At 35.8% G+C, this 13,493-nt stretch overlaps 1 long non-coding RNA gene across 1 annotated transcript; it reads left to right on the top strand.

Moving 5' to 3' along the window:
- Nucleotides 1-4,410: 4,410 nt before the first annotated feature.
- Nucleotides 4,411-7,619, top strand: LOC139905478 (uncharacterized). Its single transcript, XR_011780255.1, has 2 exons — nt 4,411-5,207; nt 5,282-7,619. It is a non-coding gene; the product is annotated as an uncharacterized lncRNA (long non-coding RNA).
- Nucleotides 7,620-13,493: the final 5,874 nt, after the last annotated feature.

The following is a 13,493-nucleotide window of genomic DNA, read 5'->3' as shown; positions in this document are numbered from 1 at the left end:
AAAACTTGAGATCCCAGTGGAGTAGGGGTCTCATTACAATAATGACGTCAGATAAAAATCTAACGCCGAATTAATTTTGAAAACTTAAGAACCGTGATAATTTATGTCGCAAAGAAATTGGAAACAATGTTAATGGGGCCCAGGTATTAAAGTGATAATTTATGAAAAAAGAAGAGAGTTTCAATATATGAAGTAACTTTTTTCTATTCATGCGAGTACGAATCATTATATTGAATCTATAGAACAAGTTTAATGTGATATGCTTAAGATATTATTCATGCTTATTTCTTCTTTTAGTTTAAAAGATAATAATTTTGTCAGTCCAAAAAAATCGAGATTGCCACTGAAAACAATCATTTCTTTTCATCAATCTTCAATTTCACAATTATTATATCTATTATGATACGCAATTAATAAATGTTTATAAACTGAAATGACAACATATGTATGTATATTTCAGTTAAAGATAAACAAATAACAATGATGGTCTTAGTAACAGTGATTTTTGTAGTTTGGACATATTTTGGAACTGATTTTTCCAGTTCATTCTTAAGTAAAAATATAGACAGACTTGCACATGTTCACATTTTTTTGGTTAATTCCTGGAGTTTTTTCAACGAAATGACGACCATATGATCAAGTTTTACTCTAATTTACTTGGCTACGATAAACTGTTTTCCTCGCGAAATGTCCATTTTGAGAAATCACAGATGACGTCACGTTATCATTTATTCTCGTGACATTTGTAATTTTTTTAAATCTTCCTTTAATTTGACAGATAGAGTTGCCCTGATTTAGTTTAAGCAAACATTATATGTATTATTGCATATACCTCTATCTGATATAGGAATTGTCTTTGAATTCCATATGCATCATGTATATTTCTTTCTCCAGAAGCAACTGCAAATTGAATCAACGCACATTTAGTTGAAGATAATAATTTCTTCCGAGAACATTGTCCACTGAGCTACGTTGTTCCATTTAGCAAATTCACCTTGTAAATTCGTACAAGTTGTGTAGTTAATAGTAGAATTATTCATGGCATTCTCAGTGCCCCTAACGGACAAAAAATTATTCTTATAGCCAATTGAATTTGGACAAAAACTAAACATGTAATCGTCGTTTTGCCACTTTGGTCTTGAGATAAAAATACACATTGGATAATAAAAAAAAGGGATGAATAAATTTTTTTGGCTACAACATTGTCTTCCAAAGATTATTTTGGTGAATGGTTTTTTTTTTTTTTTTTTTTTTTTTTTACTTTCAAGCGCTCAAAATGGAATGGAAAGCATTAACGATGCTCATTTTCCTATCAATATCCAAAACTTAATATAAGTTAACTTGTAAATCTAAAATATATATATATTTTTTAAATAAAGGGATACTTAGATACCCTGACAACTCCCAAGTTCACGAATTCGATTAATAAATTCGAATTAAAATTGTATCTAGAGTCGAACAAAATTTTGAAACTATAAAAATTTCCTTTTACTTCGTACATTTGAAAAAAAAAAAAACAATAAAAAAGGGCCCTTAATGAATTGATGGTTGGACAAATTTTCATAACTATGGAATTATTATTTCATAATTGTTGGGAATTATTCTCAATTTAACAAGAGATAATTCGAATTCAACTTATCAACCTACAGAAAACTTATTAGGCATATATAGTGAAAAAAATATATGTTAAAAGTCGATTAGTTTAGAAATACCTCAATCTAAATTTCAGCTATTAACAAACATGAATTTACTATAGAAGATACAGAGAAAGAAAAACGATGGAAAAGTGAAGCAGTCACAATATTAACGAGTGAATCATCTAAATAGGGAGTTAATTTTTTTATTCCTACTCGTATATTATTTTGGCGGATAATTTAATCAATTCAATTAATTCGACTGATATATAAAACAACAACGAGTAGAGTTAACACAAAGACACATACAGCTATGAAAATCCAGTGTAGAATGGGCATGTTAAAAGAGAAACCGCAAACCAACATGTTAACCCTAACAATTTGAAGAATGTTTTGGAGGAGAGAAAGAATACTGCACATGAGGTTTCATTAGATCAGCTACACTCAGTTGTGACAAAGGAGGAACTCTGGAACAAATACTCAGGGTTACGCTCCGTCTTTTATGAGCAAACAGGAATGTTCAATCAGGTTTTGAATATATTTGAGTCTATTTAGGCAAGGATGTTCACTACTCAGGAATTCAATAATAATGACAACTGCAATGTAAAAAAAATCATTCTTCAGATAACCGATTCGAATTAAATGGGCCAGCAAAAAATACACAAGATTTTTATCACTTGACCTATTTATACAACTGGAAGAGCAATGCAGGCAGTTCAGATGAATTGAAAGTCTTCTTTTCTAGTGCGTTAAACAGTTGAAATTCAGGTCAACATCTGATAAAGTATTAATCAATAGTAAAAAATATCTACTGTTATGTTTATATATTTTTTAAATTTGAAATGGAACAATCTCAACAACTTTTTTCCTTTTTTGCAAAATTAGTACAAAACCTTTGGTTGCCATTTTCTTTGCAAATATTGATTTGGCAATTTTAGAAAAAAATAAAAAGATGGACTTCTCATTTAGATAACTTTTTTCATCCACACAGGGTTCGGAAGCAAAACGTGGAATGAATGACTGATTTTAGAAAAATGTCAATAATTTTACTTTTGGACAAATAATTTTGAGATTTTTTTTAACAAAACTTTGAGAAACGACCTTTTTCAACATGTTTACTCAATATGGCCGCCCTTAGCAGCAATCACATTCTCCACACGGCGGTGGAAAGCCTTGCAGGAGTTGATCATGAACTTCTCGGGCAAGTTGTTCCACACCTTCACAATGGCAGCCTTGAGGGAGTCCACATTCGTGTGAGATGTCCGGTTAGTCCCCTCTCCAAAGTGCCCCACACAGCAAAGTCCAACGAGTTCAAATCCGACGAAGATGATGGCCAAATGTCCTTGGGCCAAAAATCAGCCATGTTGTCGGGGCTGAACTTTTGGCAATTTGGCCAATGTGTGTGAGGTGCACCATCATGGGTCCACACATAGTTGTCCTCTGTGTAGGTGGCCCTGAGCCATGACATTATGGTGAGCCTCAGTACCTTGTAGTAGGCGGGATGTTTTGTACATAATACCCATTGACCGCCTCTGTTGATCTCCCAAGCCAACGGTCGTTCCGACGTTTGTAGATCTGGTCCACGGTAAAAATTTTCTCGTCAGAGACAATTTTTACTGTGAATCCATTTGTCTTGCTCCAGGCACGAACTTTCTTGCACCTCTGCAGTTCTTGTGTAAGAGGACAACCCCAAGTCCTCCTTCACAGCCCTCCTTATTATCCCCTCGTCCATGTCAAACTCGTTAGAGAGCCCATTCATGGATTTTGTGGGGTCCTCTTTGATCTTCTTCTTCAGGTCCCCCAAAAACTCAAAATCCCTTTGCATGTTGTGTCCCGTACTTCCTTCTTTCCTTGATAGGTCTTTTCCATCTTGAAAATGAGGCTCCTGGAGCACCTCATAATGTCTATAATCTCTGTCATCTCAATTTTGCCATCCAGAAGGTCTGAGATCCTCTGCCTTTTTGCTTCTTGCTCACTCATGATGAAAGATTTGAGAAATGTTTATTATTGTTTACTTATGCAGAAAGGACAAGAAATTTAGAATATGCAGGAAAAAATCACAAAACCTATCTATTTTAATTACATAATTAAAATAAAGAGGTTCCGTCCACGTTTTGCTTCCGAACCCAGTACATATATATTGTAATGTTATTAGAAGTTTATAACAAAATGTTTTCATTGAATACATAATAATACATTTAATATACAGGCACTATATTATAATTAAAGAAAGGATCAGTGTAAAAAAAAAAAAAAGTACAGTGATTAGAAAATAAGGTGTAAAATTGATTTTCAAATGCATAATATAATAAATATATACATTTAAAATATAATAATTATATTTTCCCTGCACTAATTTTACGTTAAATGGAGAAAGTTCTCTTCTCTGTAGCAATAAATTCCTTTTTTACCCCCAAAATATAAAACGGCCAGATGATATTAACAATGGACTTAATTCAATAATAACATACTCCTTCTCCTTGCACGTGGGGCTTACACAGATCCCATCTCTAATTGTAATGCCTGTAAGAATACCTTAACTCTCGCTAGCACTAAAAGGGTCCAAATATTAAGAAGGAACAGTATTGACCTTGGCATGGGCGTCGGCAGAATTATATAATATTAATATATATATTTATTATGATTTTTTTTTTTTTTTTTTTTGGGGCTTGATGTTCGGAAAAATTCAAAATTTAAATTACATCCCCTCCAGTCCGAGAGCACCCCTTAATTGTCAGTGTGACTTCCCGCTCTCTTCTAAGCCCAAGCCATTCTACGTAACCCTTTAATTGTTATATATATATATGATTTACAATGTACATATACAGGGTGTCCACCATAAATTGGAACTTAACCAACTTCATCCAGATCCATATTGTGGATATTCGGGGTTAAATCATACTAATATAAGAGGTTGCGTGAACAATACACTATAACTTCCACCACAATTGTTTTGACAACAAACAATAGTCATCATGGACCAAGCAAGGAGAGACGCCATCCTCGAATTGGCTCGTGCGGGACACAAGCCCTCTGCTAACTACAAGCTTCTTAACTACCCCAAGACCACGGTGTACCGGGTCTTCAATGCCTAGGAGGTTGAGGGGAAGGTCTGCCACAAGGCCCACAACATGAGAAGTGACCGAATCCGCACTCCCCGCTTCCTTGAAGGCCTCTGGAAGTCCATCAAGGCTTCGCCCTTGGAATGAGCAAGCAGCTGGTCTCCAAGGCTGTGAATGAGGACCTCAGGTACAGGTCATACCGAATGGCCAAACAACACATCCTCACGGCACCAATTAAAGCCGCCAGGCTCACCAACGGTAATTGTTTCCTCAATGACCTGAAGAGCCATGGAGGAAGAATCATCTTCTTCTCCGACGAGAAGAACTGGACTGTCGACAAAAGCTACAACGACCAGAATGACAGGTGGCCTGCCAAGGAGAGAGAAGAGGTCCCTGCAGTCCTGACCAGAAAGTTCATGGCCTCCGTGATGACCCTGGGGGGCATCTGCAGCACCGGTGAGGTGACACCTCCTTTTTTCTTCAATCCCAAGGAAAGGGTTAACGCGATAAGGTACTGCTGTTATGTATGTACTTTTATTCACTTTCTTCGGAGTCGTCGACTATAATATTATACTTCTTCTTTAGAATTTCCACACGGGATTCTGTAGAAGCGCCAGCCGTACATGCGTTGGTGGAATTGCTCGACTTCACCAACCCGAAATCTAGGCAATCACGAAATCCCAGGATTGGCTGCCCAATAGGAGATACAATAAACTTACGACCCACCGGGTTCAAACCATTTACTGAAACCAACAACCTGATAGAGCCCAGAGTCTTAACCTTTCCCCCCACCAAAAACCTCTATTGGACCTGCATTCTTGATCACCTTTGACATATCAACCAGATGTTTTGGTAAAATATTCACGTTCGATCCCAGGTCGAGTAACAGTTTAACTCTTCTCCCATTTATCCTCGGGAAGGCATAGGCCCTATCCCCTACTCCATCATTCAACTGGAAAGAGATGGAAGAACTAGACGGCGCAGATGACGGACAGCATACTCTAAAATGTCCCATCTTCCCACACCAGAAACACTCTTTGCCAAACGCAGGGAATTTTGTCTTCTGGAAGAGATGGCTTCTTCCACAAAACTTGCAGTTCCCTCTGTCCATCTTTAGATTAGCCTTTTGTGTCGACCACGTCCCTTTGGAGCGACAGAGACCTTTTGGCCCCTTATACTCCCATTTCTTTGGCGTGGCTGATGGAGGTTTCCAATACTCTGGCTAATGGCAACACGTCTGTCAATTTTGTGCTACCTCTCTCGAAGACAGTTTGGCAGAACCGTGGGGACGACGTGTTCTTAACCACCTTGTCGAGAATAATTTCGTCTTCAAACAAAACTTTGCAACTCCCACACGCTAAGCAAACAAACTTTGCCTGGCCACGCAACCGAGTCACATAATCATCCACAGGCTCCCCGACTCCCTGCTTCATCTCAGAAAGCCGGAAGCGTTCAAACAACAGACTTTCCGTTTGGGAGAAAGCATCCCGAATTGCTCTTACTGTCGTGGTGAAGACGTCCTCCTCAGGCAAAGCAACAATCTGTATGGTGTTGAGCCATTGTTGGACCTCTGTACCAGCACACTTAAGCAGGAGAGACTTTTTACGTTCTGGGACAATTTCCTAAACAAGGACACGTAATTTCGAATTCGTCCCACCATGACGACCATCTATGGCCCCTTCGTAGACCATCCATCACGAATGGAGAGGGCTGCCGTACCCCCAGCTGTCCTGTCGTGCCTGAAGAACCATCTACAGAGTCTTGAGCCCCATCGTTGAAGTCGAAGGACTTGGGATCACAGCCACAACCCTCGATGTACTCTCTCACCAATACCACGAGCTCCAATTTCTTTTTACCCCTCAATTCGTCCTCACTTCCAAGTTCCAACCTGGAACATTCGCATCTCAGCTCCGCGAGCGTGAGCCTTGGTAGTAGTTTCGCCATCTTCGTTGCCACTTGTAATGTTCTACGAACATCACCAACAGACGGAAGTAACGGACTGGAGTAAAGCCAATAAGAACGCCTTTGGATTGGGGGTACAATCATACACTAAAACATATATTTTATAAGGGATTACATTTAAAAGGATGTACATACATATAACTATTAAAATATATCAACGGTAGGTTTTTGTATTAATGAGAACACAGATGATCCTGTAAAAAGTTTTTTACTCCTCCACGCATTCCTTCACCTCATCTCTCTCGGTCATCCTGGATTCATTGGTTTAAACAATTGGAACCTCGTCACTTTCGTCAAGACGCAACATTGGCGACGAGGATGGGATCAGGATCACATGACCTCCCTGCTGTGGGATCGTCGGCGAAGCTAGCCCTGTTGGAGTTGGGTAGCCCTTTTTCGTCGACAGGGGGAACGCTCGTTCGTCTGTTGAAGGGGGAGCAATATGGACTGTGCCTCAGTTTGGGTCTCGTGGAGAAAGGAAGAGAACCGTGGTCACTTACAAGAAGTGAAGTGTGTGTCCGTGTCAGGGACCACATTATTAAAAGTAGATTTCATCCTAGGAAGTTTTGGTTCTCTGTTGTTCCTACTCTCCCGTTCACATCATTGGATAATGGATGTGCAACGGTCTCTCCTCTGGATCATCCCGAGTTGGATGAGGGGAAATCGAGCAAGATCGATATGTCTCCCAGGGACGAGCAGGGTGCTCGTGTCCCTAAAACCTCTATAAGGGTGAAGGTTATGGGTCTTAGGGACGAGCAGGGTGCTCGTCCCTCTAAAACCTCGTTAAGGGTGAAGGTTATTTCTCCCAGGGACGAGCAGGGTGCTCGTGTCCCTAAAACCTCAATAAGGGTGAAGGTTATGTATCCCAGGGACGAGCAGGGTGTTCGTGTCTCTAAAACCTCTATGAGGAGTATTGTTCTCCTTTCTCCGGTGCGGGTGCTGAGAGCATAAATAGATAAAAGGAGATAAAAATTTTATGTACAAGAAAAAATGGTTTGTCCGTGCCTGGACATGGATGAAGCAGATGTATAAGCTGCTATTCATGGAGCGGAACCTGTGTAAGCACCATCATGGATTTGGTGCTTGGGGGGTGATGTAATGTATTTCATATTTCCTTCCCCCTTGTTCTGATCTTCTTGTATTTTCTTTTATATATATATGTATTTAAAGAAAATACAAGAAGATAAGAACATGGGGGAAGGAAATATGAAATACATTACAATTGCGAAGTCATGGAGGAGTTCATCATCCCCTGGATGAAGGATACGGCCGCTGGGAGGTAGTTCATATTCCAACAAGACTCAGCGCCCGCACACATCGCCATGAGGACCACTAACCTCTTCAACTCCCACGACATCACTTTCTGGGATTGCAACATCTGGCCTCCAACTCACCCGACCTCAATCCGTGTGATTACTACTGGTAGGGGAAGTTGGAGAGGGAGGTGTGCAAGGTCATCCACAAGTTTATCGCGGCTCTGAAGGGCTCAATTACGAGGGAGTTGAATGCTGTCGATTCCGCAAAAGTCATCAGGGCAGGCAAATCCTTTAAGGGGAGGATGGAGAAGATGGTGGCTGCTGAGGGAAGACATGTTGAATAAATTTATTGTTTAATATCATGTCTAACTTTTTCATATTAACAAATTTACTCAAAATTCCATTTTTATCAAGCAGGTTTAATTTTAAGATAGTTCAAATTTATCGTGGACACCCTGTATTAATCGTTATCGTTAAAGTTAAACAGTAAAATTATTTTCATTTTCGTGTTTATAAATAGAACAATATTTTCAACTTTTTGTATGTAAATGTATAAACTATTATTTCTTTAATCAATTTGTGTTAATTCTGTATATTTCTGTCTGTTGCACATTGCAAAATAATATGGGATAAAAATAATGAATCATAGGATTAGTGGCGTAGGAACCACGGAGGCCCGTAGGTGTAGGAACCTTAATAACTTTCGACACCAAATATTAAAAAAAAATTCACACCAAATTTTCTCAACTGAATGAAACATAAAAGTTTATAACATCTTGAAACGTTCTTAATATATTGAGATAAACATCGACAGGGACGTATCAACTTTATAAATTTATCGGCGTGAACCCATTAATTTATTACAAAATCATGACTGCGAGCCTGTCTGTCATTTTTGAGTCACTAGTTACAACAGTATGACTTGTTATAGTCTTCGGCTTAGAATTTTCTAGCTAGGCAAGACAGGAAGATTTTGACAAAACACACAACCACTCATAGTCAATTACGTCACTATTAGTAGAATTTTCAATTTAATGTATCGTATCGACTGCTGGGGAAAAAACAGACTTTGACGAAACACGCAACCACTTATCTACTATGATGTCAACATTAAAAGCGTGGTGGATGTCAAAAATCAGTCATACACGCGTTATGGTATAACCTTGTATTTCTATTAACCTTTGAAGAATGTCAATAACTTTTTAGCTTTAACTGTTATCTTAGTTTCAAGGTTTCCCACTTTCATATTTAGATTATTTTATCGATATTTATAAAAATTCACAGGTCTCTTAACTATTTTTTGACTCAAAGTTTTGTAGGCATGTGTGGAGTTTGCGGATAGGTTATAAATGCTACACCCCTTTAACTAAAATCTTGTTTACAAAATTGTTTGTCAAATTTTCCTTTCTAAAAATGTGCTTTTTTGTCCAATAATGCCTTTCTTATGTGTACTTTCAAAAATAATTTGTCAAATTTGGTTTTTCTATAAAAAAAATATTTTTCGAAATCCCCCCTCCGAAATAAAAATCCTAGTAACAACCTTACTAGGACACCCCCCCCCCATATATATTTTATGTGTATGAAAGTTTGTACAAATTGCCCGCCCCCCTCACTATATGAATTTCATACTCCGCCTATGCTTATAGATAACAAGTCCAAACAGCCTAATCTTAAACTACAAGCCTTAAAGATTGCTTAAAACTTCGGCTTTTCTTTACATCCTCTTGATAAAGGAACAAATGAAATTTCAAAACCAGTTGGCAGTCTCTCAGGAAAATTAAGCAGATACCTTTGTTTGATCAATTCCGTCAGGTTGCAACAGGAACAATAAACTGCTCTCTCTTTATACACTTGTAAACTTTCCTTGTAGAAAGGGGGTCATATTGAACTTTGGAGACACTCTCTCATGTAAATATGATGATAACTAGGGATGGGCATTTTACAAAGGGTGAAGAAAATTCGGGGTTAGATATATGGTACCAATGAATTCAGACCCTTGATAACATCAGCCGCCTTTTAAATAATTTTTTGGGAAGAAAATGTATTACTGGTATTGAGAGAAGAACCTTCAACATTTAAAATAGGATTAGTGGAGGGAATATATTGTAAAATTATATTTAAACATAGGTGTATAATCTTATTTTATTATAAAATTTCAAAAATAATAATAATAATACCAAAAGTAAACGAAAATTCATCATTCCAAGTGGGATGTTAACATCATGACGATCTATTAAAGAATGAACAAAATAGAACGATAGCATAGCACAGACCGGCTTTCCATTTCGAATCTCAAAACTGTAGACTTTATTTGCGTTTTGTTCATCCGTACTGATAAGTGATTAATAAGCGAATATTTTGTAGAGCGCAAGGAGAAGGTAGGAGTTATTCTTATGGTACTACTGAATTAATACTCTTGTTAAATCAGCTACATTTTATATGATTTTGTTATGGATAAAATGGGACTAATTATGGTTGTATTGTTGTTAAAAGATTGAATGTTTGGTAGCTGCTAATTGTAATAGGGTGTAAAATGCTAGCGGTTAAAGAGTTCGGTGGGAGGTGGTTCAGGGAGTAAAAAAGGACGGGGGTGTACTAGCCCGGGATAAAATGATGGGGGGGGCAGGGTAAGAGCCTTAGAACCGTAGAAAATGAATTACTGCCATAGAGGGGAGAATCTTCAATATTTAATATAGCATTACTGCAGGGAAGATATTTTAAAATTATATTTAAACATATAAATTATTATTTTATTACAGATTTAAAAAAAAAAATTACACCAAAGGTAAGCAGGAATTCTTCTATCAACGAAAGATGTTAACACTAAGACAATTTATTAAATAGTGAACTAAAAAGAAAAGAAAACGGTTGCATTGACCTTTTCTATTCTTTAAACTGTTATTTATCTCTATATTCTGCCTATCCTTCATTACAGATAAGTAACTGAACTTTATTTATCACTTTAGTTGAAGAAAAAATTTTCTTGATTAAACTTTTCAATGATTTTTCCAGTTTTTATTAAAGTTATAAATATATTCTTAATTTTAATAATAGGTCAACAAATACATGAAATATGAATCCTAATATTTTTACTGCTAATTCTAAGTTAAATATATATTTCAATTTTTTTTCCTACATTTCCTGTCAAATAAATATCTATATTTGAAGTTCAACAATTTTTGTGAAAATGTTGATCAGTATATTTGCTCCAAACTTAATTATTTGTATTTTAAGGTAATGATGATGTTTGAATTGGCTGTTCCTTTTCAAAAATAATTTCTAGGTTTATCTAAATGGGTACTTCTACTTTGTTTTCAAATTTCTAGTAGCATTTTAAAATGGATTTCTTTTCTTTGAAATGTAGTTTGGCTACTATTATTGAGTAGAGAGGCAAAATCATAAGGCAATTTGCTGAATAACACCCAGTTCATTTTTTGAGGGATAAATTTGTAGTACCCCTCTAAATGCTGCCCTATACTAGGGACAAAAGTTGAAAAAAAATATATTAAACGTTATCGTGGTATAAAATAATCGTCTTTTCTAAAAAAAAGTTAAATATATGGAAATGAAAAAAAAATTAAATTTGTCTTTTCTAAAAAAAAAGTTATTTGTCCTAATATAGTAACTTCCAAAACAATTATCTACAAAAAAAATTATCTAAGGCATTTTTTTATGTCTCCTACAACTATGTTACGATGTATACAAGTAGTTACTAAATGGTCTTAACAAATTATAAAGAATAGCCCGTTTATTCCAGATTAAAGCAATCCAGGTTTTGCTATTGTACGGTTTAAAAAATAATAATACAAATAATCCTTTTCATAAAATCCACCGTTTATATCAAAAAATAATGAAATATTAATTCATACCATTGAAAATATAAAACTGTCCGGTATATCTGAATACTTACAATACTTAGGGAAAACATTGGGGTTATAAGAAGTGCATCGCAGGAATGTAAAATTCATTATAAGGACTTGTTTCCAACACTTTAATTAGTTTCTTAATTATCTAAAGGGTGGGTGTTAGAGTCTCTCGATTAATCACGGCACCTGTAATCTGGTAGAATTGAAAAATCAATTCAGGGGGATGGTTAATGATGGACTCTTATTATTGGGGGTTCGAGGGTTTCTCCCCCAAGAAAATTTTGAAAATACAGTGGCTTAAAGTACAATTTTAAAGCAATTTATGTAGCCTATCAACAAATAAATATAAATAATCAAATATTTTTTTTTAAAGATAAGCTTCACAAGAAATTCCATTCTGCCGAGGTATAATTATTATTAATGAATGGGCTGATGAACTGTGGTTTATTGGATATAAAGCAAAAACATACATATTATACTGTCATTTTATTTTTAAGTATGTATCGTGTGGATGTTTTTGAGATCAGATACTCTCTGGTCATGTACCTTAACCAAGAGACTGCAGGTCTGAAGTCATTTGGCTGGCTGGCATAGCAATCACTCCCTGATCTAAAAGACAGTCTACCTGCTGCTTTTTAATCTAACACCGGCTCGAGAGGTAGCTAAATTCCCTGGTTTATTCGCACAGGTATTCCATCACTGTATTTATTCATTTCTACAAAAAATATGTTGATGAAAGTTAACCGAAGTGTTAATATAATATTTGTCTATATTCATTGTTTAAATTATATAAAAAGTTAGGTTAAGGGATGTCTGTTTTGGAATATCATAATTTTATAACATTTTCATTGGGGAGGGGGGGCATCCCCCATACCATCTCACTACAACTCGAACCCTAGCTGTAATATGATTTCCTTGTTATTATTCAAAAACACAATACTTCAATATACTGAACAGTCCTGGACCCTGGTTATTGGTTCCATATATATTGGACTGTTTAAGACAGTCCATGTCACGATCACTAACATGTTATTCATTTTACGCGTAATTAGTAGATTTTATCTACTACTATTTAAATGAAAAACCGAACTACTGTAAAACCAAGACGCATCGAATGCGAACTAAACGGTGTGTTGCTGTATTATATAAAAATTAACGAATTTCACACATGTAAATGTAAGTTTTTTAAATTCACAATGGCTACACAGTGGCCATGGCTACACCCCTTTTTGAGAATTTACAAAATGGGATTTGTTTTCATTATAGTTATTGGTACACGGAACATACTACAATTTTTCTTGAACTTATGTCGAATATATGTTAATTTTTGAATATTAATATATATTTTTATACAAATATAAGCATTTTAGGCTATAGGCCACAAAAATGATATTCCGAAATAAATACATTTTTTACATACATTCCTATAAATCCTACAGGTCACAGAATAAATGTTTATTGAAAAGCATGCTATAATTAATAAAATATCCTTTAGCTATTCAATCGACGGGGTGTATTTTGATAATAGTTTAAAAAAAAATAATAATACCCAAATTATAAGGTACTACGATTAACATTGCTATATTATTTATATCTCAATTAGAACAGATTTTTATCACGTCAAACTTAGTATAATTAATTAATCATCACAGTGTAAAAAATATGATTAAATCAATGCAATTTTTTTATTTAGGTATACTTAAAAATATGCTG

The sequence above is a fragment of the Lepeophtheirus salmonis genome, chromosome 5 (genome assembly GCF_016086655.4).
Source record: "Lepeophtheirus salmonis chromosome 5, UVic_Lsal_1.4, whole genome shotgun sequence".
NCBI lineage: Eukaryota > Metazoa > Arthropoda > Copepoda > Siphonostomatoida > Caligidae > Lepeophtheirus > Lepeophtheirus salmonis.
Note: the sequence above shows the minus strand (reverse complement) of the source record. Positions and strands in the feature narration are given on the sequence as shown.